Genomic DNA, 27,024 nt, shown 5'->3' on the forward strand with positions numbered 1-27,024 from the left:
CTAGTGGTGTAGGTGTGGTAAGCTAAAAAAAGGTCTACAATATTTATTACAAATTAATGATAAATACGGAATATGTACTTACCTACATAATTACAATCATAATAATAATAGCAAGATACAAACATAATAATAGCCACAAATATAATAATATCAATTAATGTATTTAATATGAAAGAAATCGAAATATATTACAAAATTTGTGTCATCTAAAGTTAGTTCTCGTAGTTATAGTTAGTAGAAGACTTATCTTGAATATCTTTGTTTATAATTACTAGCTGCTAATCTTGCACTGGATTCTAAGTGATTTTCAGCGAGACGAGGACGATCTGTTGTCTTAATTATATTCATCGTTGAATATGCAGATTCACACAAGTAGAACGATGTTAAATGATATGCAACTTTTTTTTAATTAGGTTACTTTACTTCGTCCATTAGATTCCAAAAGTTATTCTTAGATTCGGAACTACGTGCTTTTAAAATTGTCATTTTGAAGAAGAAAAACTCCGTTTTTTCTAGAAATAAATAGAATATATAATTTATATTATGTAAGTGTTCCATAAATATGTTTTCTTTAGTATGCACGTCTTAGGTCATAGTAAAGGTGGCAACCCCTGTCTTAGTGGTCCACTGGTCGATAGAAATCGACTTAATGCCCACCTCTGATCTAGAGCATTGGATAGAATTAAAGTAATTTGAAATTGATGAGAGATACTTCATTGATACTGCGATGCAAGTATTTTAATACTAGATCATCAAAAGTATTGCAAGTATTTTAATACTAGAGTATCTCATGCAAGTATTTTAATACTAGATCATCTAAAAGATTATTTATTTAATATATTGAAAAGTTAATCTAGAAAGTGATAGGATGCTCAATCAAACGCAACATGAATCAGATTCCTCCATGGAACGCACATTTCCATGACTCTCTTACTAGTAATAGACTAAATTTCGCTTTTTTTTGGGGGGGGGGGCTTTCGCTTTATCATTATGGTGAAATAATCTTCACTATAACGTGCAGTAATTGTTGCGCAACGTTTGAATTAATCAAGAATCTAGAGCATCGAATTGAATTAAAATAATTTAAATTGATGAGAGATACTTCATTGATATTGAGCGTTCAAGCAAGTATTTTAATACTAGATGATCTAAAAGATTATTTATTTAATGTATTGAAAAGTTAATCTAAAAAGCGATAGAATGCTCAACCAAGAGCAACATGAATCAGATTCTTCCACAGAAAGCACATTTCCATGACTCCCTTACTAAAAATAGATTGAATTTCGCTTTTGTTTTCGTTCGCTTCATCATTATGGTGAAGCGAAGTATCGTCAATTTAATGTACAGTAATTATTGGGCAACAGTTAAATTAATCAAGAATCTAGAGGGTAGAATAGAATTAAAATAATTTGAAATTGATGGGAGATACTTCATTGATACTGGGCGTTCACGCAAATATTTTAATACTAGATCATCTAAAAGATTATTTATTTAATGTATTGAAAAGTTAATCTCAACCAAACGCAACATGAATCAGATTCCTCCATGGAACGCACATTTCCATGACTCTCTTACTAGTAATAGACTAAATTTCGCTTTCGCTTCATCATTATGGTGAAGTAATCTTCACTATAACGTGCAGTAATTGTTGCGCAACAGTTGAATTAAACAAGAATCTAGAACATTGAATTGAATTAAAATAATTTGAAATTGATGAGAGATACTTCATTGATATTGAGCGTTCACGCAAGTATTTTAATACTAGATCGTCTAAAAAATTATTTATTTAATGTATTGAAAAGTTAATCTCAACCAAACGCAACAGGAATCAAATTCCTCCATAGAACGCGCATTTAATTTGGAATGCAAATGTTTTTACCATGCCAAAGAGAATTGCGAGTCAAGATTTCAAATGTAGCTTCCGCCCACTTAGAAAGTGCGCATCGAAGTCACATTACTTTACTTTCGATACAGAAATAAAGGCAATTTAACTCATGAAGAATGCATCCGTTTCACGAATCGGAACTTTATTCGTCTTTTCGGTCATTGGTATGCATTTTACAAGCAAAAATAGTTCAAGTCAGACGTTTTTGCCTATCGGATAGAAGCAATTGGAACAAACAAAAAGTTTATTTTTCTTAGCGATACTAGCTGAAAAGTCTCGCTTTTATTTACATTTGTACAGCTACCTAGGAAACAGCTAAAAACAAAAGATCAATATTAATGTCTTTTTGAAAAAATAACGGCTGGTTGTTTTATCACACTAAACATTACAACGAGTAAACATTCGACATCACAATAGATTAAATAGAGAGAAATTTTAAAAAATGGAGTTGTCATTGATAGCAATTCAGTCCATTGATTTCACGATTGCTGATAAAAAACTGACAGCACTGTTCAAAAATAATTTATTTTCTTTTCACTATTTTTAATATCTCAGGTTATATTTAAATATAAGTTTATATATAAAAATAATATAAGTTATATTACAAATAAATTAATTTAAGCTAATTAAAATATTAAAAAAAGTTACACTTAAAGAAAAAAGTGATTTAATTATTAACTTTTATTGACAAATCCTTATTCCATATTAAGTATATTTACAATAAATGATCTTCATTCATTTAAGAATTTTGCGAATATGAAAAATCAAAAGAGGAAATTTGCTTTAGTTTTATAAACTTTTACTATAAATCTTTTTATCGTCCTTTTTTTCCAATTTTATAGTATCATAAATTATAAAACTTATTAAACATTTTCACTTCAATATTTTGTTTTTGCATTAATTAATAGAAATGAAATCAAGTTTCGAGATTCCAATCGTGCATTTTTGTAAGAAAATGAATCCTACAAATACGGTTTTATTTAACGATAGATAAAAAAAAAAGATTGTTAAATTATAATTATCTTTAATGCAATTTATATTTATCAGACTGATTTTCCCGGTTATCGAAAAGTCTGGCAGAATCGCATTTTTTTTTTAAACTCTACAGTTTACTTCATAATTTGGTGTTAAAATATTCTGCGAAACGCTCACTTGAGTAAATTATTCCTTAGATGATTTCTCTAAAAGCAATCACGTGAGACGATTCTGACGTTTCAGCTCTTTTTATAGCCATCAAATCAAGAAATCTATTTTTCCATCAAAAATAGATTGAAATGTTATATACCATTGGTGCTCTTACTTGGACGTTAGATAGAAATAAATGAACTATTTTCCGTTCAACTGAACCTAAATATGAATTGCATCTAGAACAAAAATCAAATCAAGAGGAAGAGTCTTTATTTTAAGATAGAATAAGGAGGCATTGTAGAGAAGCCTTCCCCGCTGCTCGCTCACGGTTAATAATTCATATTTAATTCCAATTACTCCGAGTTTCATTCGTGCGGTTAAACAATGGAAAAGAGCCATTCGCGTGCTTCATCTTAAAGTTCAAAATCGATGACATTTATCAATAACTTTTACTCGCTTTTCTTCACAGGCAAAAAAAATGAATTGCAATTTTGTAAATTTAAAGTAAGTTGCGACAAAGAATTTCTGTTCTTCTACGGATATTCAGAATACCTAAAAACTAAAATTGAAAAATAAAGCAAACGCAAAAAAAAAACCCCATCAAGTACCGTTTTTCACGTTTAAGTGTGAAATGTTTTATACAATGTTTTATAATGTTGCATACGTGCAAAGTGCCTAGTAGTCCTCTAAGAAGCTCAAAAAAGTGTATAAAGAGGTCACTTGTGTAAGAAAATATTTGAGATTTCCTAGCTTTTTCAGTTTTGATACAGACAACGTTTACCATTTTGATAACACCTTTCATTATTTATATTTATTTTCCATATTTTAAAAAATAAATTAAACACGATGGTGACAGAAAAATTGTTGATATCTAATAAAATAACATTCGTCGCTTATTTATATTAATTTTATTAACCGCTTAACTGTTTTGCCCGAATGCCATACGTGCATCGATTTATCGAATTTTGATAGTTGTGAGCAAACAATAAACCATTCATAACGATTATAATTCAATATTGAAATTTCTTCGAATACATAGATCAGTTCTCAATGGATTTCCATTTGAATCAAAATAAGAAAATATTCCCAAAATAGAAGGTGTCATCTTATTAGATAGTAAAGAAAATAAAACAGTTAAGGGGTTATACTTGTTTTGCTCAAAGTAACTGGTGAATGAATAGCATGCTTCATTAATAATCCTTTTCTTTTCATATTCAGATCCTTTAACAAGTCATTTTTAAATACAGAATGTATATTGGTACGTTAACTAATGCACGTACAATTTTTACAATTATTTTAGTAACAGAGCAAATCATGCACTAATTGATATAAATTGAAAATCCCAATCCCGTCTAAAATGTTATCTGTTTTGGAAATCCAAAACATTGAGTACGTTTCCAGTCAATAAAGTCAATGGGGAATTAGTAATAGTGCTCATCCAGGAATAAATATAACATACAATTTTTTTATTCTACAGGGTAAGTATGCACTCAGAAGCTCAGAGATCGGAAAACTGGTTTGAACTATGTAAAGAATCATGTTTAATATTGTTTGAATAGATAAAAAAAATAATTAAGAAGTCGAAATTTTTATGAAGCCCCCTCACCCTATTTAGCAACATATTCTTAAGCAATACAATTGTTGAAAAGTGAATTCCTCTTCGACGAAAACTGGCCGAATTAAGAAGATTTCTTAGAAGATCTTATTGGATGGGGCCATTGAAATGGTTTAAAATAGTGGTAGAAGAACGAGTGACTGTAAGAATATTGCATAGAATGAATGAAAAGTTTTCCTTCATGCATTTCGAGTCCTTTCTGTAACTGGAAAGAAAAATCCTTTTCCCGTTTAATGGATCATTTTTTAACTCCGCAAGACTAATACAATTTCATCCCCTGTAAGGGACCCATGGTTTATCTTGATACACAGTTTCATTTCAAAATCATTGAGCCCTATTAATACTATATTTAGTCTTAGTCATTAAACATGAATATATATATATATATATATATATATATATATATATATATATATATATATATATATATATATATATATATATATATATATATATATATATATATATATATATATATATATATAAAAGCAATCTACCGTAATTTTTAACAGTCTACTAAAAAGTTAATAATCTTGGTGAACAAACTGGTCGCCAAAGGAGGTTAGTATTTATTTATATATTATGGAACATAGAACATATTAGGATAAGATGATATACGTTATTTTACTCGAAAAAGGGTTTTTTTTTTTTCATTTCTTTTCCCTTACCATTCAATACCTTCAGTTATCCGGTTGTGGCAAACCTAGTGAATATAGGAAAAAAGGGATTCAACTTGAATGAACAGATTTCTTTCAGATAATAATGTTCAAAGGATGGATCTGTTTCTGTAAATAGTATCAATAAATGGCGGCATGTACGATTCAAAAATCTCTCAAAACATTTCACAAGGTAGCCAGTTGGATCTAGAGCTATTCAAAATGGCATACATTTACTTCTTGGGTAATAGAAGCTAAATAAGAAAAGTGATTTCAAAATTTTAATCAAGAATAATTAAAATGTTAGCGTTTTTCCTCATTACACAAAATCCATTTTTACAGCATTTTAAAATTCAAATTTTAACTTTTTCATTCCAACCCGTTTTATTCTAGTGAAATATTTTCTCAAAGTTATGTATATAAATTCTTATGTATATTTTACAAAATTATTTTTAATTGTTTTATTTACTACATTTACATATACGTGTATTGCGGTGATATTCGCTTTCTATGTGGGCATTTTAACGTTATATACCCAAGTTCAAATATTGAAAGATATTAGAAAAAAAGCCTAAAACGTTATGAACCCCTTTCTTTTTTCATTTCATTCTTTATAAAAGAAAAGTGCAAAATAAAGATTTATTTTTGTTATTTAATATTTTTTGTCACTGAAATGTAATTCATCAGAAATAATCTAGAAATCCTCCAGTGAATTTTGGAAAGCAAGATAATACATGAATAAATCGGATGAAAGAGTCCTCCAGATGTCGAAATAAGAGACGTTTCTTTTGTCATTCTCTTGCGCAACGGTATCATTGTTAAGTTCTCAATATCAGATGAGAAAGTCGCTTTTCTACCTTACCTAGATCTGAGAGGTTACTAAAGTCATTCAATAAAGATTTATTTTATTTGCCCTCTAGAAACGGAATAAATAATCAAATCTTTTCAACAATTCAAAGAAGAATTCTGTATTTCATGAAATGATAAATAAATTGAATCGAATTCAAGATTATAAACTTTGCGTATTACGAAATTTCTCGTAAACTAAATGCTTTATGAATTAACATCCTGAGTAAGTTTGTTTATTATTTGCCTTATACAAAGTGTTCCAGAATGTGAAAAAATCAATTATTCTCAAATAAATGAAGATGCCACAGAAAATGCCACGAAACCATAATCTATTAATCATCAAATACTTCTGCGTATGTTTTCAGTGTCTAGTTTAGTTTAGTATTATTAACGTCCCGTTTTTAACTCTTTCGCCGTCCTCTCCTACCCGCAAAAATTTCTATTTTTTCTCTGTTTTTCACCACATTAGAACAACAACAACAAAAAACAAGTAAAGATTTATAAAGCGTTTTAAACGTTTTAAAGTTTTAAAATGTAAAAGAACGCTTGAAGCGCGTTACGGCCGATGAAGAGGTTAGAGCAACACTAGAGCTATTTCGGGACGGACCTCGTAGTTTTGAACCGCAGTCAGATGATAAGAGCTAACTCCTCAGCTGTCCCCCTTCTCCAAATTTCCACACCACACCAGAGAAAGGACGTTTAGCTCCGGCGGATTTAGCGTGTTCCAGGCCCGCTTACAATACGGTTCTTCGAGGGAATCGGGTCTCAAGCCTGGAACTCTCTGATTCCGAAGCAAAGTCCTTACCACCAGCCCACCACGACCCAGCTTTCAGGTTGACACCCTCCATTCAGGATCAGCATTACACATTCCTGATAGTATGTGAGTTGAAAATATCAGTATATGTGGTCCTGAATGGAAAGCGCACGTTTTTAAGCCTTTCTTTGTCAATACAACATATTGTGACCTAAAATGTAAATATACAATCAATAAATTATAATCTCGTAATTTTAAAAAAAAAAGTACTATTTCCTCTCCATTCTTTCGGTGAAAGAGACATCTTCAAGCGTTTGTTAATCATTTATTAATGCTTCAATCTATTTTTAAATTTGTTCTAACTTACTTTAATATTTGTCTACTTAAATTTCAACTTATGACTTGACATAAAGATATTATTGACAGAAAAATTCATTTCTGAACTTCATAAAGTGAAGCAGGAAATTCAACAACAAAAAAAATGACAATAATTCTTCATTTTTATAGAAATATCGGATTTACACTTAAAAATGGATTCATGCATAAAAGAATACAATAACTATTTATATATTAATTATGAGTAAAAAGAAGTCTAAAATTTCAGAAATTTTCTCTAGCAAACTTTTGATTTATTCCAATTCTATTATTGTAATTGAATGCTGTTTGTTCCATGTCTAGCAAGCAGATCCATGGCCTTTATTTTGTCTTTCAACATCAATTTCTAAATTAACTTTTTCATTCTTTTGTTGCTCTAACTTACATATTTTAGTTTTAAAAATCAAAACATACATTGAAAATATCGAAATCCATTTCAAGATCAAATTCTCGAAATTATATATATTTTTTAAATATTTTTATGACACACAATAGTTAGTTAATAGTAATGTAAAAACTAAACTTGATTATTCTTATTTAATTTTTTTAAACTTTGAAATCGCGATGAAGCTTTAACTCGAGTATGCTTTCACATCAACTATTATAAAAGAAATACATCTATTACGATACACTTCATTAAAAAAGAGCCGGCGTCCTGGCATGGGGTAGCGCGTCTTCCCCGTGATCTAGGCGTCCCGGGTTCGAGTCCCATTCCTGGCATAGTTGTTCTTCTGTGTTTTATCTGAGAGGTATGTGAATGTGCCCCCCCTGTAAAAAGGGGTTGTGCAAGCGAATGTGACGCATGAAGTAGCAAAGTCGTACTCTTAGCCCTAGTTGGCACTACTGAAAAAACAAGAGATGCGCTCTAGGCTTAAATCGCTGATAGATAACTATCAGTGGGCTTGTAAAGTGCCATAAGTCACCACACAATATTATAAAAGAAATGTATACATAATAGATTTGATAACTCATTTTTATTGAATTATATCTATGGAAATAGTTCACTCATTCAATATCACAATTATTGTATAGATAAAAAACGAGAATATAACACTAAATAAAATAAATGCTCTTCATTCAAAATAATGAATTTAAAAAAAACTCATTTTTTAAAGAATTCAAAAACATTATTCCGAAATAAAATGAAAGCAGCGGGAATTAGAAAGTTTCATTTTATTAATGAACCTGTTTTAGCCTAATCATTGACTCATGAATATACTTTTGAATTTCAGCGCATGAAAATATTTCGAATTTTTATGAAATTTATATGATTTCATTTCCTTCCTGAAACTAAGTGAGTTTAAATAAATATAAAATGTTGTTTGATGAGTACTTTTTAAATGCTTGTTGTAGATCTTAGTTTTTAAAATGCTTGTTGTAGATCTTATCCATTGTCTAACGCTGAATGATTCTTTTTCAAGCACTTATATTTTCGATACTATGACATATGTATTAGTTCAATAAGAATAGAATGATTATGCTATATACAAACAATATTATTATTTGATAATGTTTACTACTTATTACTCACGTAAATTTACTATTAAATTTGCCCTCGTGAATTAGATATCCGCACATTGGTGTGACCAAAAGGTGCGGCTCAGGTCTCGTGCTCGTCATGTGACTTCGGCTCAAAATGGGGCCGTAGTGGCCTTGTGGTAAGGACTCGGCTTCGGAACCGGAGGGCTTCTGGCTCCTGATCCGATTCCACCGAAGAACTGCCGGATAAGCGGTCCGATGCACATCAAATCCGGCAGGGCCAAACGTCCTCTCGCTGGCGTGAAGCTTGAAGAGGGGGTGCTGGCCCAGGAGCCGTCTTCGTCATCTGATCGTGGTTCGAAATGACGAGGTTCGTCCCAAAATAGCCCTATTGTTTAATTAAAACTAAACGTGAATATAATTAAACTAAAAAGCGGCTCAAAATGACCGGGAATATCTCAATAGTTCTTGTATAGCTTCAATTGCCCGTGTTTCTCTAATCAAACTAACAAAAGAAATAGATCGCTTTCCGGTTAAAAATTTCAAAATTCCTCTGTCATTGTCATAAAAATAGATGTAACAATATTTTCCGTCAAAGTTGTAAAGTAGAAGTTTTCTGTTAAAAAATCGGTGCGGCTTCTTCCATATACTATAAAATTATATTAATGGCATATTGCGCAATTAAATATGTAACTGCTACATTTTACAATCACAACATTGGTAACCAAAATATTAAGAATTTAAAATAAAAATAAGCAGCACACTCAGATGGCTTACATTTCTTTCATATATTATAAAACTATATTAATGGCTTAGTGCGCAATTAAATATGTAACTTCTACATTTTACAATCAAAATGTTAAGGATTTAAAATCAAAAGAAACGTAGCAGCCCACTCAGATACAGATGCACTAGAAATTGAAATTTTTCTGTGAAAGATTATACAAATTCCCCGTACTCTGAAATTATGTGGTATTTTGTACACAATTAAATATGCAATAACTCAAGAGAAGCAGAATATTTTTGCTTCTAATTAAATTCGGGAAGAGCATTCTTAACAGATAGATATTCTTCGCCGCTCTTCATTTTTCATCATCACTCTTCGAAATTCATAATTCATCCGGCTGATCCATGATGTCACTAGGCGACGGCGTCTCCAGAACACGCGTGCCTTGCAAATTCCGTAATTACCTGTCATTTAGAATCTGAGACTTTATCACGTCAAACCCATAATTCACGCAAACATTACTCGACGCTTGTCCGCAAAAAACTCCTATGGCATCTAAATGCAAATCAACTTCATTTCATATGCACAAGCCAAAGAATCGGAAATATTTTTCCCTGCGCACGGCAAATCAAAGTAAATAATATTGGAAAAGTAAAGTGGAAAAAATTGGGAGACATATTTCTTATTTGGTTAAGTCGTTAAAGAAATATCGACGAATGCATTCCTTCTTTTACTTCCATAAAAGAAATTTCTGTTTTAAACAATCAAATTTTTTTTAAAAAAAAAAAGGTTGTACTATCTACATTAGACTATCTATTTTCGGATCTGTTGTTTATGATATTTATCATAAACAAGATTTCTTAAGGTTGATTTTTGTTGAAAATGCAACACTGAAGTATTTAGTGACTTAGACCTAAATGGTTTATTATAGCCAATGATATTCCCTGTATACTGAATTTCTGAAGTCTTGATACTTAAGAAACTGAATGAATTTTAGAAGTTACTTTTCTCTAATGATTACAATAAGAAATTTGCTTAGCTACACTTACTTGAGAAAAGATGTCTCAGACATTCCCTTAATTATGCAATAAATATTAACACAGCGATACTAAAAATTATTTCTTAAGATCGCGATATAAATAACTAAAAGAATTAGAAAATTGAAAATCACACAGAGTTCAGAGGGATGAATAATTTTCCAATATTTAATGGAAAAGGACAATATATGCGATATAAAATGTGAATGGAATAATCAAAAGTTTCATTTATCTACTTGAAGAAAAAGGGTTTTGAGCGGGAAACTCGTTTTCAAAAATAATATAAATTTTATACAGAATTTTCTTTATGTAGCCCATACTATCTGCTATTCCCTTCATTTGAATTTCTCCTTAGATCACTTGAGTTTCATATTAATAAAGAGCTAAAATATCTTCCAAAATTCAAACTTATTTGGTTACTTAAAAAAAATGTCTTTAAACACACTTATTTGCATTCAAAGTATTATGAATTTAATTTGTTACATTAATTTATCTGTTAAAATTGTTTTTAAATGACTATTTTTAACTCTAAATAGTACTTACTTATAATTGTTCAACATTTGATTATGTATAATTTATTAAACTGTTAAATAATAAATCAGCCATTTTTAACTTTTTTTTTTTGCTCTAGCGAGTTTTGTGCCCAATTTTTCTTGGTTCAATTTTTTTTTTTTTTTTTTTTTTTTTTTGATGATTCGAATTATCAATGGGGCCACTTCATTTTCAAATCATTATAATCATTATTATTATTTTTTATCTAAGATAATAATGGACATTATTATTATTTTTGTGGTCATATTCTTTCAAAGATCTTTTATTTTTCTTCTTAAATATCTAACCTTTGAACTTTTCATTTTGGCACTTTATTCTTTATTAGTACAAATTCAGTTTTACTAACAATGGTCTTAAGCAATGAATCATGTGGATTTCGATTTGAAGGTCGCTTTTTTTTTCAAAACGCGTGATATTTTTTGCTCTTATTGCTAAGTAATTAGATTTCTGTTCTATGAAAGCATCCTCTACAACTTCTCATTCTTTTATTAATTGCATTCTAGGCACCATTTGCCCTTCCTTTCAGTTCACTTCAGCTCTACCACCCTCAGTAATATTTCGACTAGCTTTTTCTAAGAAATATAACAACGGAATCGTTCTTCCCACAAAAATATGTGGTTTTCACAAAAAGAAAATTACAAAAAAAAAAAAAAAAATGCTTGATTTTATTGAAGTAATAACTGGGACATAAAAGAAATGAGGAAGTCTCCAACATTTCGTTTGTTGTTGAATGGAAATATTAACTAATAATGTACCAGCAAAAATCTTTAAAGGCTAATATATTATGAGAGTCGTACTAAAATATAAAATTTTAATCTTTCTTTGCAGAATGATTTTTTAATTATTTCATTTGTACGATTCTTTCTCCTTTTACTTTAAATACAGTGTTCCCTTTAAAATAAGTTTATCTAAATAATTAGACACAAGTTTAACGTATATAAAATAAATCAAAAGCTAACTTACAAACATTCAAGGGAAATAGAAAGTAAATTGTTAAATCGGAAACATGTAGAATATTTGGCCAGAAATGCTATCAAAGTCAGATAGAGGATATAAGAAAATTACAGAAATAAAAATCCAATAAGGAAAAAAATGTTTTTGTTTATAACGTCCCATTTTTACAGCGTCTGCAATAATCTCTCACATCTGTACGTTTCACAGCTGCAGTGTATGGAATGCTGAACGCTTTCGAAAATATTCAGCATTTATCGTTTTATATTTTGCAGATTTAACGCACGTCATCAAACCTGCCGCTGCCAATTAGCAGACATGAGGTACATATCCATTGGGCTTTTGTTCCACATATAATTCCACCTTCAGCTGATGTTATGTACAAGATGTACGCCAGCTTTCCCAGCAAACATTAAATGCTTTACATTCTGTGTAAACTGCTCTAAAAGCTGCGTTTTATATACTTTTAAGAAATCTCTAAAATTTTCGAAATAGTTTATCCTTTTGGTAATATGATGTAATTAATTATGCAAAACATATTGAGATTAAAAGTTGTTCAGCATTTTGCCTTTGATAATATCAATTTCAGAAACTTGTGCCAGACAGCGCATACGTAGAAAAGAACTGATTTATCTTTGCCACAATTTCATAACATAGATTCATGCATTCTATGCTTGAATATAAATTACCGTTTTGGCGTTACTGAATTTTTCATTTTCACTGCGTATCGTATTAAAATGATAGATATTTACGCAAAGAAACATGATAAAATAAAAAAAAAGGTCAACATACATAAATTTGGAGAATTATAGAAAAAAATGGCAAATAAAATGAAAAAACAAAATAAGAAACGCAACCTTGCATCAGAGAGAACAAAGAGCAAAAAATGTCGGAATTAATCTATAATAAATAATCAATTTTTTTCATGCAAAAAAAAAAAAAAGTTAAATTCTACAAATACATGCGCAATAAGAAAAAAAAAATACAATACAGCGGCATGTTGTTGTTCCTTCGGGAGAAGTACTTGCCATAGCTCAAACAGTATTTTTCAGCCTTTCAGCATGCGCTGCTGAAAGGCTTTGGCCGAGTGTAAACCCACCTTTAGGCACAACTGGAATATAGAATACCAAAATATTGTCCATACATTAAATGTGACTACATTCTGACATCGTAAACTTTGCTTTCAAAAGATTTGTTTAAGATCTTTAAAATTTTTATATTTGAATAGCAGAGGAATTTTCATCTTCGCAAAATATAATCTTTTTTTTTAATATTCGGGGAATTAATTGTTTATTTAATTGGCCATTGGTTCTTATTATCTTCAAGTTATTTTACGTTTCTGTGCAAATTTCGCTACTACTGTCAAAAAATAAAAGCATCATTTTCAATAACTGTAAATTACCCCAGAACTTTATAAATTTCGGTTAAGAAAAGCATGAAAAAGCAAAGTTTCTATTTTACCATCATAATTTGAATATCACGATAGCTAATCGCTGCTGTTTAATGAGTAGTTTTGTAAAATGAAAAAAAAAAAATACAAATGTTCCTTTTTGAAGAATGTTAGAAATAGACTAAATGAGCAAGAGTTGTAGAACTAATGAAAACAAGACAAAGAAACAAAGAAAATATGCAACATTTTAAAAAATGTACAAATATACATGCCTATTATGTTTCAGGAGATTTTTTTTTTCTTTTTTTGTATTTTGAGTTGAAAATAATTCTTGGTCGCTTAATTGAAACAGTAATTGTGAAGATAAAATTGTATTTCAATATAAAATAAATAAATATCTACAGAATGGAAAGGAAAGAATCAGTTCTTCTAAAGAAAAAAGAAACTGAAATTTATTACAGTCAGTAAGGACAGATGGAATCATTATAAAATGAAATGATCGCTACAGTAAGAAAAAAACTTCCCTGTGATTAATTTTCTTCACTGGGCCTCTAATTGGAATATTTTTTAAATGATCGTTTATTTAACATATATTTTAGCTATCAATATTTTGGTCAGCCGGCATCTTGGCCTATGGGTAACGCGTCTTCCCCGTGATCTAGGTGTCCCGAGTTTCAGACCTGGTTCTGGCATGGTTTTTCTTTACCTTGTGTTCTATCTGTGAGGTGTGTGAAAGAGCCCCCCCCCCTTCTTGTAAAAAAGGGTTGTGCAAGCGAGTGTGTGAGTGTCATCTTCATATGAGCTAGAAATCAGACTTCTGCCCTCGGGCACTCAGGGGCCTTTACCCTCAGAAGCTATGGCACAAACTCGGCTTATATCGCTGACTTCGTCAGCGGTGTAATGTCTTGATATAGACTGATCAAATAACGAAGCAGAATTTCCAGACAATTCTTTATTTTACAGCCCTATACATACAAAGAACAACTTGTTCTAATCTTGGTTAAATAAATAGTTATTTACACCTGTAGTAGGAGATACAACAGTCAAAGTCGAAGGCTTTCTTGAAACTCAGCTGGTTCTCGGACTCCGAACTCGTGGGTGTAGTCCAACAGTCCGCCTGCAATTCGTTTCTTCTCTCCCTTTAAAAAAAAAAATCTCCGCACTTTTATCTCGGCGACAATCTCCGCCTCTTAATTTACATTGGTCATTTGAGCTCTCTTTCGGCCAATCGGGATTCAGCAATATGCTCTCTCAGCGGCGCCAGTGGATCGTGGGAACGTCCTTTCACAAAGAGAACCATCTAGCATCCAGATGTTTGGGCACCACTTTCTCTTTGAAGGTACTATCAATACCTCTGGGACGAGGAATTCCCCATGTGGTCTTTCACTGTAGTCGCTAATGAACAGATGCGAGACCACCCAAAGAAAAGATTCACCATCTGGCTATCTCGAGGAGTTTAGTAAGTAACAGCGACGACACAGCTGGCTGTAAATGTCTTATCAGTACTGGGAAACGGAAAATGTTACAACGGGCTTGTGTACGACAAGTGCATAAGTAACAACAGCATATTTTGGTCAGAGGATTGTCATAACATGCTAATTACAAAGAGTACGGAATACTCATTAATAGAATAAAGAAATTTTCTGTCTTGAATCGTATCCATTACTGTTCATCCAACTTGAAGCCAAAAGAATATTTGCGAAATGAAGTTTTTATCGGCACAAAGCCTATATTATGGGAAGTGGCGAAATAAGGAAACAATTGTATCTAGAACACCAAAAATATTGGTTGCAGTAACATTAAAACGCTTAATTTTTTTATATATAGAAGTCAAAAGTGATTTTATATGATATTTACTCTAAAAATCAAAATAATGCTATGATATATATTGTCTCTGCAGTAGGAAAACTTTTTGTCCTCAACTTCGTATATTTGTTCGCAACTTATGTATCTCGTTCGTACTTATGCATTCCTCCGCAAATGAAAGAAATTTATTTAAATGTCTCGGCCTTTAAATATAAATAAATCTTGTGAAAATGCATTTATGATCATTCTGTCACCCTGTTCCTTTCATTGCAGTCTTTTCTAAACTCTTCGAAATGAACGTAGTCATGCTATGAAGAAACGGTTATTATTTTATGGATTTCGAGCTCACTGTCAGAAATTGTATCTTAATATGTGCTGTTTATATTGAATTGAACGAACTTTAAGGCATAACAAACTATTTACTATATACTGATTAATTCTGAAAAAAATGCAGCATAAAATTTTGATAGAACTTTTTTGCGTAAGTAGCTATATCTAAAAATGTGTATTTTCAAATTGCCCCTTCGAGATTTTTGATTCTTTCACATTTTTGAGGACCGTGAAATACTACCAAAATAAAACAAAAATGCATTTTTATATAATAAAGCTCTACAACGCTCTTGTCTAAATTCCGTCATAAATATGCACTGCCATGTACCCTTTCTTACTCGTTATTGTAAGTACACAAAAATGAACTGATACGCATACGCCAGTCATACTTGCACTCATTATTTTTTACTTTAGTTACCCTCTTTCTTTAAAACATTGAGTACGGTGCTCTGCGAGCTCCCAAGCCCCGCACATTTTTGAAAGCTCTAGAATCATGCTTGGCAAGCAATAGAATGCATATATGTACGTTTATAATTTGCATTTGGTATTTACATAAGTATTCTTAAATATTACTATATATTTTATACATGTATTTATTATATAAGATTTTTTGCATTTTAAATATTATTTATTTCATAGACTTCAATAATGTTTTAGAGAGTGATATTGGTAAAGCGTATTTCCTTGTATAGTGGTGTTTGGCACAATTTGCGGCAGTATCTTGTTTTAAAATATTAAGGACTGCTCACGAATTTTCTCGTGTTTCGCTTCCCATCTGTTACGGACCGCTCACGAGTTTTCTCGTGTTTTGTGTCCCGTCTGTTATTGCTTCATAAATAACAAAGTTATAATGAATTTAGAACGTACAAATTTACCCAAACACTTGCTGTCCCAGGCGTATGTCTTACAGATTTCTTTGCGCTCCAGAGGCAAATATTAATGTGTTAAATTAATATTTGCTAAATATTAATATATTAAATTAATTAATATTCTTCCAGAAGCAAATATTAATGTGTTAAATATTTGCCTCTGGTGGATTATGCATCGATTTGGCCGAAAAAACATGAAAACGAGATATCTCGTGACATGGCCCAACTTCGCCCTGCTATAACGAAAAATCTCGTGACACTTACGCAATGTGTTAACATTTATTTCCGTCATAGCTTCATCTATCTCATAACCCTCACAATAGAAGTTTTTCTTCAAAAATTGCCATTAAAATGAACAAGAAATTTAAAAATGAGAGCGAGTTTCATATGTTCCAAATCAACATTCCACGTGTCGCATATAAAAGTAAACAAAACAAAACTGAACCAACATTTACTAATTTATCTTACAAATTAGTGGCGCATTAATTACTAGCACGTGCGGCGCCATTAAGGAAAGAAAAAAAGTCCTTCTCGCTCGTCTCGCCAGTTCCGGTTTTCACATTACATCCCCGGAGCAAACAAAGATCACTTATTCCCCAATTTTATCATTATGAACCTAATTCGAAGTGACTTCAATAACAATTGTGATTTTCTCTAAGCATTCCAAACAAAAACTCACAAAGAAATACCCTGATAAGAAAGGCATGTGAATTTAAATGCCTCGGCCAACGACGCCGACACAAATCTTCATTGATAAGATGTTTCCTCAGATAGAGCTTTCAGCATTTAATTTGATCAAGTAACAAAGCTCTAGACAATTTTATTGAACCCAAAGGGAAAGTTCTTATGGTAATGTCTTCATATTATCCATTTATCGCAATTACCACTGAAATTCATTGCATGGCATCCAGTGACGCTCAGGACTTTTCTGACTTGAGACCTCATAAACAGCCCCTATCAAAGTGTTTGTTTGCATTATTTAGTATGGATACCTTTTATTACTTCCTTGGAGTTCAAACGTTCTAAATAAATTGAAATTATTTATTTCTCACTAAGTTTATTCGCGCTTATTAAAATATAAATTTCTAATTCAAGAAACTTAAAAATAATGATGATAAATAAACTTGATCCGATGAGATGAATGAAATGAAACGGGAATAAGGATTAATAAACTTGGTCCGATTAGATGAATGAAATGAAACGGGAATATACGTTTTTCAACAACAAAACCACAAGCATCATTTCAAATAACAAAAATCCATTGGTTTTGGAAGCCTATTTTCTATGGTTTTCGGCCATTTCATTTTGGTATCCATTACACGAAGGGTAAAATATCCTAGAACATAATAAAACAAGGCCTAGTTCAATGTTAGAGGGCATACGTAGTTCGTTCGAAAATGTACTCGATTTGGAAACTTAAATAGGGTCAGTAAGGGTAAACGGGAATGAAAAATATTTTGGTCAGAGGAGGGTTCCATTCCAAGTTCAGCAGCATCATACTAGTCATTATCGAAAATACAATCAGAGTTTTTAATGACTTGTTTCTTTATTTTACACTCTATTTCTGTGACAGTTAAGCTATGAAAACGTGACCCTCAGAAGTCTGAAAATAGTAAAGCTTGATATTCTTATTTTAAAAAATATACAACGAATATCTTTGCTTACATGTGTCATTTTCAAATGTGTTCACATTTTTATGATTTTGATAAACAGGTTGGAAACTACAGTCCCTAGTAAGGTTAAATTTTGTCCATTCGGGCAGGCCTAGTATAATATAAAGTATGAAAGTATAACTTTTTTGTGAAACGGTACCAATTTTTAAGAATACTGAGCCTATGCATTGTAGGTTCATTGTCCTCCGGCACAATTATATAAATATGCCATGAACATTTATTATTTTCAGGAATGCTTTGTCAAAAAAAGATGCGGTAGAGTAGAAATGGTCGAGTAGGTATTCAAGAGGTATGAAAGAAGTTTATTTTTATACTATCAGAATAATTTATTTACAATTGTCGATGTGGGTTTAACCCCTTTGAAAGTTCAATATTGGTTGGAACAGGTTGGGAGGACTAATGGTGTCGCCAGTCATCTGAAAGAGTAAATCTGTACTCAATGATAAGTATTTCGAATCCTTTGATTTTCTCAAAGCCTAAATGAGAGATTTATTTTGAAAATGCATTATACCAGTGGGAAAATGACTGACATTTTGTCCAGGGGAGCTCATGTTGTATGTACGAGTTTACCAATATAAGTCTTTACGTTCGGGACCAAATTGAAATTTTCAGTATAACCATTATTTAAATTTTTTGTCATTATTTTTTTGAATCTTCATTTATTTTGTAGCTACTATCAGGCACTTCATGGAATTCTTGGAAGGATATAGAGAGAGAAGTGGTCGGAGATGAATAAGTAAGCCATCTGTTAATCTTTCTAATAATATGGGTGTCGATCATTCCAGATTTCTTTCCAAATGAAGTTCTTTTATGGAGATAGTCCGTAATATATTCCTGTCATTTATAGTTTGAAGACAGAAATCGATGAAACATGATTTTCGGAGCAATATATTTTTCTGTTATCAAGCATATAGATTTATCCCAGTTTTATTATTTTATCATAGATATTGAATACTCGGTTAGGGTACTTTTTTCCAAATAATTAAAGATATTTAAGAATTTCCATTCATCATCCAGATTGTGTTGCTGGCATTTATCACTCACCCTTTGCACTCGGAAAAGTAATTCGATGCCTAATTATTAATACAAAGACTTGTTTATTGCTCCGAAAAATAAATATATACAATTGCTGTAGGTTGAATTTTTCCCATTTAATTAATTTGCATCTTCTTACTACTCTGCGGGTATTTTTAACAATCAAAATTAAATAAATAAATAAAACGTCAAAATGAGGGACCGTCTTGAATGATGAGTGAGAGTCCCCATCCGAGTGCAAAGGGTTAAAATACTTTAAAAAGGAGCTTACATACAAATGAATGGAACTATGAATAAGCGTTTTTTACTTATTTTGAAACTTATCCAATTTACCTTCAGTACTATTTCTAAATTTCATACACAGAAAATATATTTCATGATATTAAAACCAAATTCAAATCAGCAAAAGAATATCAATAACTATCAAAAGCAAAAATTTAAGCTATCAAAAATTCAAACTATTAACATGCATTCTAAGCTACTTTTAATTTCTCAACATTGAATTTCTAAAATTTCAAAATTTGTAGAGCGTACTGAAATCAGCAAAATTTTTTTCAAAATAAAATAACATTATTTTATTTTTTTCAAATGTGACATTTAAAAATTTATTTCAAAAAAAGAGAAGTCCTTACACAACGAATCGTAAATTTCAAAAATGCTGTTAAATAGAAATCAATAAACTTTCTTAAAATAATATAGGGTCGCGGTGGCCTGGTTGTAAGGTCTCGGCTTCGGAACCGGATCTCAGGTTTCGTCAGCTCAGATGTCGTCCTCGTCATCCGACCTCGGATCAAAATTGCAAGGTCCGTTCCAAAATAGCCGTAGTGTTGCTTTAAAATGGGTTGTTAATATAACTAAACTAAATTTAAAATAATATATTATATCCCCTAAGGAGCTGCATTTTTATTTTTTTCACTTGAGGGACCCTTCTGGTGTGGGATTTGATAATTATCAGAAAACATCGCACGTGCTAATGATATACAAAGGAGAGGATGAAAAGATTGTCAATAGTGATGAAAAACACAGGAGTTTTGGAGGACGAACTCTAGTTAAACTTCGAAGCTTTTTTGAAGATAAGAGTGACTGACAGAAATTGAATTTTTGAACAGATCAACATATGCAAATGCCGAGACATTTGTCTTGGTCCAACAGAATCAGACTTTCATGAATTCACCTGGATTGTCGAATGCGATATTAGGAAAATTTGAAACTCTCAGTTTTGCACTCAGCATATTGTAAGTTAAAAATGTGGAAAATCTGGAATTTTTTTAAATTATGTTTTTTCACATATACATGTTGAAGTAAAAAACATTTGTTAATATTGCGTACAACAAAAAAAGTCACTGATGAAATTTTTCAGATATAATCGGAGGGCCATGGTGGCCTGGTGGTAAGGTATCGGCTTTGGAACATGAGGGTTTCAGGCTAGAGAACCGATTCCACCGAAGAACTGCCACGTTAGCAGGTCTGATGCACATTAAATCCGTTGGGTCCAAACATCCTCCCGCTGGCGTGGTGTGGAAGCTTGGAGAGGGTGTGCCGGCCCAGATGCTTTTCTCGTCATCCGACCGAGGCTCAAAATTGCGGCGTCCATCCCAAAATAGCCCTAGTGTTGCTTCAAAACGGAACGTTAATATAACTAAATTAAACTCAAGTTTTATCGGATTTCTGCAAAACAGAATGAACCCAAATCCTTTTCTTTTTCACCAGTTTCTAGTTTGGTACTTCTAAATGCTCTGGTAACCCAATCTTCACCGAAATGCTTCAAGCATATTTTTAAATATTTAAAATTCAAAATAGTTCATAATCGGAGGGACACTGTGACCTGGTGGTAAGGTCTCGGCTATGGAACCGGAGGGCTTCAGGCTCGAGACACGATTCCACCGAAGTACTTTCGCGTAAACAGGTAAGGCGAAATTCAGAAAAATATTTAAATCTGTAAATGTCCGAAACTTTTAATCGTGCAATGTATAGTATATATTCTTATTAATGATTGTGTAATATTATGAATTTGTCTAACATAATAATCATATTTCAACACATAATTATGGTATTAAAGTATCGTTTAAGCAGTCATATGAAATCGGCAGGACTGATGGGAATTGGAAGCTTTGTATTTTATATAATTTTTCAAAATGCAAAAGAGGACGCAACATGTTCAAAAGCAACATGTTTCCATTGACTCTACATTAGACCCAGAACTCCAAATGTTACATTGTGCACAGATTTCTAGGTAATAATTAAAATAAATTAAAAATCTCTAAAAATTGATTTTTTAACTAAAAATTTCTAAGAACACGTAAATATATCAGGCGTATCATATTTACTTAGCATGTGCAGTTAAAAATGTTTTACTATAACTTTTCACTCTTTGCCAATTAAAGGGCTAAACAATCAATGATACGTGAATATATCAATCAAATTGGAGATGAAAATTCCTTACAGATTTAGACGCAAAAAATGACTCACAATTAAAAAAAAATGCAACTACAGTCGGTTTCAGAAATGTTGTTGATAATGCAATGTAATGAATGGTAAGAATATGTTTGAGAAATGTTAGCTAGATAAAAATAGATGTAGTTAACTTTGTTACTGTTGTTCGTTTTTGGATTCCTGTTCTAAACTATAAAGATAGAATTCTTGTCCAGAAAACAATTCACTGAATGTTAGAGATTAGAGTTTATTTCTGATATAAATAGAGCCATTCAAATGAATTGAGAAATATGTGTAATTTTTTTTTCAAGAAAACTTTCGCTGAATTCATAATACGCCAAAGATTCTCTTAGATAAAATAATTTTAAAATTTCTTCCCCCTTTTCTTCTTTAAACAATGCTGTTCGATTGTTCTACAGGTCGTTAAAATAACGAACTCTGTTTTTGTGTAAGATTTATTTGTTTGTATTTGATATTTTTGTTTATTTCATTCCATATGGATTGTTTTGTTTTATACTCAATACGATATTTTGAAACATTCCATTGGCTCTTCAGGCACGTAAGAAACTTCTCATTCTAAATGTATCTTTGATTTTCAACGAATAATAAATTATTTGCTACATTTTTATCAAAAATATCCCATATTTGAGGAAAAGTCTTTTTCCAGTGTGCAATAGTGACGAGTGGAAAAGCATTCGTTACATTTCTTTTTTTTTTTACTTTCTAGTATGCGAAGTATAGAGAAAGTACAGAAATCGTCAAAAAAATTTCTAGATTTTGAGACGAATTTTCAAGTTTCCGATCTCCCGGAGCTCTGAAAACACATTTTTAGAAAATGTCCATCTGTCTCTGTCTGTCTGTGACAAAGATAATTCAAGAACACTTTGAGCTAGACGGTTGAAATGTGGCTTAGAGTATTTACACTCAATTTGCAGATTTCTTGAGTCATTTTGAGTAAAATCTGTTCCGAGGATGTTCGTCTTGACGGCTGTCCGAGTATTCCTGTTCTAAACTATAAAGATAGAATAACAAATATAAACTACTAAAATGCGATAACTACAAAATGAAGAAAGCTAGATAGATAAGATTCGGTATACAGATTTAACATCTGTAGTGTAGACACCTGTCAAATATGAAGTCAAATCCAACAAAGAGTTGACTGTCTGTTGATCTGTATTTTCAGAAATATGTAAGCGTGATAATTCAAAAATTCAATGACTTAAATATATCAAATTTGTATGGGATTTTGTGAGTACAAGTGCAGTGCAGTTTTGTTTCAGTCAGTTGTGAAAAACTTTTCTAATTTGATTTTTGGTACTATTAACGCAAGCCAGGGATTAATCGCCAAATGACTCGCCAAGGATCACACGATAGAATCAGTAAAAATGCTAAATCCATGCCAATAGTTGATATTTCGTAACTATTGTACGCCAGTGCCATGTGAGCATTTTCCGTCCTGACAACTTTATTAGAGATTATGCCAGAAAGTTTTGGCGAAGTATGGCCAAGTGCGCCAATAAATCACACAACACAACATGCAAGAAAGTTTTGAGGAGATCACTCCCGCTGGCTTTATGAATCTATCATTAGGAATTGACATAGGGCAAATAATGTTATTGAACAGGAGGTCATTGCAATTAGTTTGCCGTAGGAACACATAACTGAAAAATAGATTTTTAATTTACGCCGTCCTTCAGTGACTTTGTCAGCTTCACTTATAAAATATGGTTAAATATAGGGTAGTGAGTTTTCATCAAACGACATTGTTTATAAATTATGCCCCTTATACTGAACAGTAATTGTTTTCCATTTGAATTTAATTGGGAAATTGGATGAAGCGGCAAGCGATATATTAGTTTCTTAATTAGTTTTTATTTTTTTAAAAAAAACAGCTTGATATTAGACTAATGTTAGCGTATATGAACGAAAAGGAATCTAAATGAAAGCAGTAAAAGTAGTAAGCAAAAAAATAAATAAATAAATAAACCCTAAAAATAAATTTTTAAAGAAAATACAGATATTATTACGATGTAGAAAATTTTCAAAAAAAATTATTTTATAATTTAAATAAAAATTCTACATCCATGGCAAAATGGGCTCCATTCTGCATTTTGGTTGATAGTAAGAATCGTCATCATCGGCATCCACTAACTACAAGTTAATATTAATATTCCACTTCAGCCTTAAAATATGGGGCCGTGGTGGCCTGGGGGTAAGGTATCGGCTTCGGAACCTGAGGGTTTTAGGCTCGAGACCCGATTCCACCGAAGAACCATCGTGTAAGCGGGTTTGGTGCACGCTAAATCCTTCGGGGCCATACATCCCCCTACTGGTGTGGTGTGGAAGTTAGGAGAGGGGGCCTGACAGCTCAGGCGTCGTCCTCGTCATCTGACCGCGGTTCAGAATTACGAGATCCGTCCCAAAATAGTCCTAATGTTGCTTTAAAACGAGACGTTAATATAACGAAACGAAACCAATCAAGCGTTAAAATGTATGACTGTCATTCCATAATTTCATGATAGGAAATTCAGTGTGAATATGTATGGTAAATGTTCTAACTAAATTTCAACAGAGCTCCTCTTTGTAATTAATCGGTAAGACCTATGATGCCAGACTGTAAGCTTAGGGACTGAAAAGTTTCATCCGCTTACACCGATGCCCCACCGGATACGCGAGCCTGATGCGTATTACCCACCGAGTTCTCTGCCAACTGCCCCATTGTATGAGCTCCCCCCCCCCCTCTCCCGCTTGTGGACGTCGATCCGGAGCTTCCCGCAAATTGTTGGGAAAATGAACAGACATCAAAGAACCCCAGAAAATCACAAGAGGAGAAAATGTACTTGTTTCCAGACACGCACAGGTCGTCGGAACGGGGCTTTAACCACCTCACAATTTCTTTTTTTTTTTTTACTTGTTGTGTCAAAAAATAGCCATATTTTTTAAATTTAAAATTATGTATTCAAATCGAATAAATAAAGGCAAATTAAAAGTCGATACTATTACAAATGCTGAATTTATGAAATTTTGTAGTTTTTATTTAAAATGAAAAATAATAATAATAATAATAACATTTTACAGAATATTGACATTTTTTTTTTCGAAAAATTTCAGAATTAAAATACAGAATAATTTTATTAATTTAAATTAATTTATAGTTGTTTTACTTCATGTTATCAAAATGTCATAAGAAAAACTGCATAGTTTGCTTTGTTTTGAAAGAAAATGCTTAACTTAGTATGAGTATAGGTAATAAGTCTTTCCATATATATTTTAACATTTTATGATATTTTACTTAAGGACAACAATTGCTAAACAACCCAAGTACACTGATCATTATTGTGCGCATTTCAAAAATTACTTCAAGATCAGAGTAATAGTTGTCTAAAATGCTTCAGTTCGTAATAATGAAATAAAATATATTGAAGCACACATATGATATCAGTTTCTTCTAAATTTAGAAATCGAATTAACTTTCCTGGGATTAATTCTCTTTTTGAAATGATGCTTCAAGTTTGGTAAAAAAGAAAAAAAAAGTTTCAATGAAGCGACTTTTGAACAAAATGATGATATTCAAGTGCTGCAGCCAAAGAAATTAAAGAACAACGCAAAAGTGATTTCAAATAATTTCAAATTCTATTTAATATAAAAAATAGCATTTCGTAATATTTTTTTTTTATAATTATTTTTTGCAGTTAAAGATTTCATCAATACACAAACAAATTCAAATATTAAATAAGAATGCGTTCAATTAACTTCTGCCTGTAGTCGATGATAAAGACATTTCGTAATTAATTATTTGAATTTAAAGATTTCATTAATAGGCAAACAAATTTGAGCATAAAATAATAGTTCATTCAATTAACTTCTCCCTCTAGTTGGTATAAAAGGCCTTTTATAATATTCTTTTTAATTAATTCTTTTTATTTAAAGATTTGATCAGAGAGTATTAGAGTATAACATAAGAATGCGTTCAATTAACTTCTCCCTCTAGTAAGATGTAAAAAACATTTCGTAATAATTTTATGTCTTATTGATACGTTATTGATACGTTATTGATACGTGTCTTTTTGATATTGATGATCAATATAAAAAATTCTCTATTTTTCCATCGAATGACATGTTTGCATTCAATTTCATATTAAAAACAAACAAAATATTGTCTTTCAAACATATCTTTACGATAAGCATTCTTCTCTGCTAAAAATTATCTTAAAGAAAGAACGGTGTGTCTACTTACATTTTAGGTATCCAAACACTGGTGCTGTGCGATGATTACAAACACTTTACATAAATAAAAGTAAGAAGTTAGTTAGCAAACATTTTGTGCGTCATTTTCCTTTGTTACGGAAGGATATTTCTCAAATTCTAACACCCAATTTTTGAAATGATTAAGTGGAGCAGATATCCGGTTCTCTAAGAAACCGGATATATGTTCGTCCGTATCTGAAGTAATATCCCATTTTTCAGGCTAAATGAGTCAAGTTTAACTTTTTACCGCCTATTAAGGTATCTAAAAATAATCTTTGATATTTCCAAACAATATTTGTTATGTAATAATTTCTTTCTTTAACAAGAATTGAAGAGTATTATATGAATTTCTTTAATGTATTTCATTGTTAGGTAAGAACTAATGATAATAAATAAAATAGTATTATAAATAGATTATGTGCATTTTGCATATCGTAAACAATTATACGAAGTTTAAAACTCCCATGTAGCTTACAAGCATCATATATGACGAAAAACGTTTGAAAATATTCTCTTTTCGTTTCATCTTATCAATAATTTTTAAAAATTCTATAGTTTCAATCGATTTGCATTGTGCATGTAGCCTCCTTTTATCATATAAAATAGTGAATATATAAAAATAATATAATAATAAATTTCAAATTAAAAACATAAAAATGCTTGAAACTAAGAATTAAATCTAAAAATCCTAGAAGTTTCTTTCTAATGATATTACTTAACGCTACTAGCGCGAAAAAAATATCCAATGATATTGTCAATATATTATCCGACTTTCAGCAAATCGTGGAAATATTGCACAATATTTTGCACTAATAGAAAAGTTTTATCTAAAAGTGATAATTATAAATACCTAATTCAGCTCTCAAAACGCAAAAAGCTTTTTAAAGAATTACCTGCCATCTTAAGAAGAATGACTTTTTCCTCTATTCGATTAATGTAATGTAACTTGCTATTTTTTGGCAGATTTCTTCTCACAAACTTATTTATCTCCCTTGTTCAGCAATTTTTTTTTTTTTTTTTTTTTTTTTTTTTTTTTTTTTGCACAACCGTAATCTTAAAAACTTGAAAAATTCTTCGTTAAATTTTGTTTTATTAAACCATTAAAAATTATTAAAACAATTAATAATTATTTTTATTAGTAAAGGTTTTGTAAATAATAAAGGAAACACGCCCTTTTCTAAATTCGGTTAATAACTGTAACACCACTGGGGAAAAGAAGAAAATATTCATTT

At 31.2% G+C, this 27,024-nt stretch overlaps 1 protein-coding gene across 2 annotated transcripts in view; it reads right to left on the minus strand.

The window, feature by feature from the left end:
• Positions 1–25,879, minus strand: part of LOC129958955 (uncharacterized) — a 61,459-nt gene extending 35,580 nt beyond the window's left edge. Inside the window, exon 1 of one of the 2 annotated variants that reach the window (XM_056071711.1) lies at positions 25,782–25,879. The gene's annotated coding sequence lies outside the window, so the exon portion shown is untranslated. The remainder of the gene's footprint in view (positions 1–25,781) is intronic. The other variant, XM_056071710.1, reaches the window with a different exon arrangement.
• Between the last annotated feature and the right edge of the window lie 1,145 nt (positions 25,880–27,024).

The sequence above is a fragment of the Argiope bruennichi genome, chromosome X1 (genome assembly GCF_947563725.1).
Source record: "Argiope bruennichi chromosome X1, qqArgBrue1.1, whole genome shotgun sequence".
Classification (NCBI taxonomy): domain Eukaryota; kingdom Metazoa; phylum Arthropoda; class Arachnida; order Araneae; family Araneidae; genus Argiope; species Argiope bruennichi.